Below are 4,617 nucleotides of genomic sequence, written 5' to 3'. Positions count from 1 at the left end.
AATTATTTAAAAAATTCGCCATTAAATCAAATGATGCGCTTTTATAATGAAAATTCACAGTACATACATTTCGACATGTCTAAACCGGAACTACGAAAAAAATCTGTACAATAGAAATAATATCTAGTATGTAAGAAAATTGTAAGTAGTCTACATAAGCTTGACGAATAAACAATAAACTCTAGCGGTCGGCAATGGCTCTGACCGTCCCTTTCCGTCTTCCCGAAGGATTCAACATATGAGCGACCTCCGCGAGATTCTCTCTCCAGGTCTTAAACCGGTAACGAAAGTTACCAACGATCGTGAGGGCTAACATCACCTACATTGATTACCGTGGTAACGGAGATCAAATTACATTTAAAGACGAACGGAAAAACCAAAATAAATAAATAAATAAATGCTAACAAGTGCAACTGTTACAATGTTTATTGGTCTCCAGTCTTCTGCACGCGTTGAGTTCGGTACCTTAGGAATCGGCACCACCACAGATTTCTTCCACTCTTGAGGGAAAACACCCATGTTCAATGAACTGTTGATAATATCGAGCAGCTTATCTCCTACAACATCCATAGCGTCCTCCAACACACGTTTCGAGATGTTTTCGACTCCTGCACAGTTTTTCATCGCTGCTACAATCTTTCGAAGCTTTTCCATGGAAATGGGTTGGAACTGGCTGAATTCCGAGATGTCCAGCGTATGCACAGTTGGTAATGGGTCTAGCTGAGGTTGATTCACAGTCGGTATGGAACCGTGTATTTCCTTCACACTCTTGATGAAGTAATGGTTCAGTCTGTTCGCCGTCTCTTCATCGCTGCACGGCTCAGTTTTGTCGTCAAAGATAATTTCCTTTTCGGGCGTTCCTCCAGGTTTTATCAAATCTTTTAAACATCTCCATAACTTTTTTGAATCTCCACTGCAGCTCTGGATCTCTTGCTGAACCGAACTATTTTTCGCTTTTTGCAGCTCTCGTACGTACTCATTCCGGAATTGTTTTTACCGTTCCCAGTGTTCCGCGCTGTTCGTTGTCTTGAAAATTTTGTATGCTTCGTCTCGCTTTAGTTTCACCGCTTGTAATTGTGGAGTAAACCACCGTTTGGTGTCTGCTGAGCGTCGCATACGTGTTTCCGTAAGTTGTCCTACTGCTGTTGCTAGAGCTCTGCTAAACTGCTGTGCTTTTTCATCCACCGGCAAATTGTTTCTCCACAGGGTCTCATCACACAATAAAGTGTTTTTTTTTTTAAACTTCATCATCCCGGTACGAGAATTGAACTCACGACCTCTGGATTGGAAACCCAGCACGCCGCTAGTCGAAATCCATCCCCTACCGGTCAGTATTCCCAGTGAGCAGATTTACTCTTTTAAGGGATCTAACTGTGCCGAGCCAGACAGGAATCGAACCCATCACCTTCCGCTTACAAGGCGTAAACCCGTAACCTCACGGCCACGGAAGCTTTGCAGCCGTTCCTTAGAATACTTTCTCCAGCATGTGTACTCCGTTTTCTTCTCCGGCATGTTTATTTTACAAACTCCTTCCACGTTGATTCCCAATGTCTCGTGATCTGTAATTCTCCAATCTGCTAGTACTTTTACAGTACAGTCTTCAACGTTTGCAAACACCAAGTCAATAGTAATGCGGCTTCTGACACTGGTCCGAGTGTGTTCCAATACTTTTTGCTCTAGTCCAACTGCATCCGCAATGTTTTTCAGGTCCCTTGAGTAGCCTTCGTTATTCCAGCAGATATTGAAATCACCACTTATCACATTCGTTTTGTCATCCGCCATAACTTGTTGAAGCCAGTTTTCAAAGCTGTCCAAGAAATCCCTGTCGCTGCTGCTAGGTGAATGATACACTCCTCCAAAAATTCCGTTGAATTGTTGATGGTGAATCTCTATCGCCAGCATCCAATTGGGTCCTAAAATGAAGCTTCGATTGCTGATATTATTGTTTACAGCGATAAAGCTTATTTTTCTGAGTAAAATGACCCTTTGTACGACCACAAAGAGTTTAAAATGGATTTTTAAATCAATTTCGAAAAATTAACCTCGTGGTCCTTCTTGACAGAAAAGCTCCTACTTGACAGCTCGTTCCAAGGGGACCATAGTTGATCCATCGAAAAATGTTGTCCTGTCAAAAAAATTTTGCATTAAAATGAAAAAAGTGATCAGAAATGGTTTTTAATCGTGTTTTTACCGTTGTACATAAAAATTTACATAGGGCTTTAGTACCCAATTATCCCCGCAGTCTGGTTCGAAACAGTTGTCGCTCGTAGGTGATCGTCAACAAACCTTGTCACTCCTCCAGTGTGAGATGATCGCGAGAGACAGTTTATCATGTTGTACTTCCGAATGTTGTAGTTCTCCAGATGGTGCGATGCTGTCAGGTGCGTTTCCGTCAGGATAACAACTTTTGGCTCCAGTTTCTCTACAAGTGCGACGATATTCCAGCAATGTTCATACTGATGACTTCCGGTTTCTCTGGTTGCTACAGCGTGAAATCGACTTGTTTTTCTCGTCGTTTTTTGAACCTCAAGTAAACAGGACAGTCGACACTCCAGGCAGCATGATCAACGGCAATATCCAGCTTCTGTTCTACACGGCACTTTTCACAATTGATGCATTTTCTTGGGTCGCTTTACACTCCTTCACGCGATGATTTTCGCTGCAAATCGGACATATCTCACTTTCCACTTTGCAATCAGCACCTTTATGATTGAATCCACAGCACTTGAAACAACACAGAACGTCCACACCGTCGAAAACACGGCAACGGTCCCATCCAACGTTGAGTTTTTCCAGCTCCATCACCTTAAAGAATGTCGCAGCGTCCAGTTCCACAATCGCAGAGTACTGTGCATATTCTCGCCTTGGGTTGCTCAGGAACTTCCGCAGTTTGAAGTGCTTGAGGCCTTGAAAGACGTCATTCTGGCTGACCAGCGTTTTTTTATTTATTTGTTTATTTGAATCATCCGACAACTTGTGGTCTTAATGATAAAACTTAACTTAACTAAAGACAAATGCTAACAACATGAAACACAAAAACAGATTAAAGCTGGTGAGAGTACCAGAGTCGGGCTCGTTGTTGAAACTGCGGGGTGGAGATGTTGGGATCGTACAGGTGAGAAAATACGTTGAATCGGCTACACATGAAACGAACTGGTTCGTGCTGTCCATAGTTGGTGTTGCGGTGAGCAAGTTGTAGATACACTCAACCCCCGGTGGTTGGTCACTTTTTCGTTTGACACTTTTTTAGTTTGTACCCCGTTGGTTGGTCAAAGTCAAACTAAAAAGTGACGAACCATAGACTAATTAAAGACTAAACACTCGGAACAAAAAATTTCAAAAATTATGACTCATAAGCTGTGAACCGCGGGTACCACGTTGAACCACCCATCGGCTTGCCCCTCGTATGACAGAACGACATGGCAGCGCTGGTTTTTTCGATTTCGTTTTGTGCTGATTTACGCGCGCATCTTGTTTGTTTTTGTTTTTCTTAGCAATCAAGGCAGCAGGCTGCAAACAAGTCAATCAGCTGTGCAGGGATTTTTGTTTGGCGAAACAAGCGAAATTTACTGGTGTTTGGTTTGTAAGGTAATGTTTAGCTTTTAAATTAAATGCTTATTTTATTCGGTTTATCATTTGTGTTCTCTTTTCCAGATGATTGCTGTTTTCTCATCATTCCTCGCAAGCCAAATCTGTTCAATACGAACGGCTCGATCGTCCGCGACCTCGCCGCCGGATGATTGAATCACCTCGAACCTAGTCAACTCGATGGTAACGATTGCCTTCCGGAGTTTTGGGCCCGAAAGAGCGTGTTAGGCATTTCGACGCTGCACATTATCCGTGCCAACAAGTTCATCGGTGAGGGTGTCGACTTCGGCGGGCCAACATTTTGGTCATCGGAGGCCACTCCGGCAAGACCATTATCCCAGTGAACCCCAGAGCTTCCCCAGGACAAGATTGCCGCCCTGACGGCACGCATTCAAGAGGTCCTCAAGGCCAAGGCCGGTGCCGGATCGGCTACGTTCACGACGGCCTACGCCGCAGCCCGTTTTGCCCTCGCCGAACCTTGGTCTGCCCAAGGTGAACGCCTACGAGCTAGAGCTGCTAAAGAAGGACATTCCGGAGCTGAAACAAACATCCGGAAGGGCAAGGAGTTTGTCAAGAAGAACTTTGTGAACAAAAAAAGTGAATTTCGATCATGTTGAAAAAAATAGTAACCAACCATTGAAAATAAACTTTCAAGTGCATGATAAAAATATCGGCGTTTTTGTTTTCTTTGTACTAAAGTAAAAGAAGGGTTTTTTCCCATGACCCATTAAGAGGATTCTTGGACTTAGCGACTTCGGCGGGTTTCGGTTCCGGGACGAAGCGGGCTTCCTTTTTGGGGGCTTTCTTCCTGCTGACCTCCGCGTACAGCTCGCCTATATCGGCGAAAGAGGTGCTCGGGGCGGTTTGTTGGTGATGCTGGTTCGGGGACAAATTTTTGTTTGACGACGTTATCGCTGGGGTTAGGAATGCCACAAGTTGACAGTTCAGAGCAAAGATCTTGGCTGTTTTGAGGTTTTTGAAGTAGGTGCAATTCGTCGAGGCCAAGATGGCGTCTGCAAGGACATTCAT

At 44.0% G+C, this 4,617-nt stretch overlaps 1 long non-coding RNA gene across 1 annotated transcript; it reads left to right on the top strand.

Annotated features, from left to right (window-relative positions):
* The first annotated feature begins 3,323 nt into the window (after window positions 1-3,323).
* LOC119771262 lies at window positions 3,324-4,211 on the top strand. The gene is made up of 2 exons (XR_005279125.1): window positions 3,324-3,588; window positions 3,655-4,211. It is a non-coding gene; the product is annotated as an uncharacterized LOC119771262 (long non-coding RNA).
* Window positions 4,212-4,617: the final 406 nt, after the last annotated feature.

This window comes from Culex quinquefasciatus, chromosome 1 (genome assembly GCF_015732765.1).
Source record: "Culex quinquefasciatus strain JHB chromosome 1, VPISU_Cqui_1.0_pri_paternal, whole genome shotgun sequence".
NCBI classification, from domain to species: Eukaryota; Metazoa; Arthropoda; class Insecta; order Diptera; family Culicidae; genus Culex; species Culex quinquefasciatus.
This window is presented reverse-complemented; position numbering and strand designations above follow the sequence as displayed.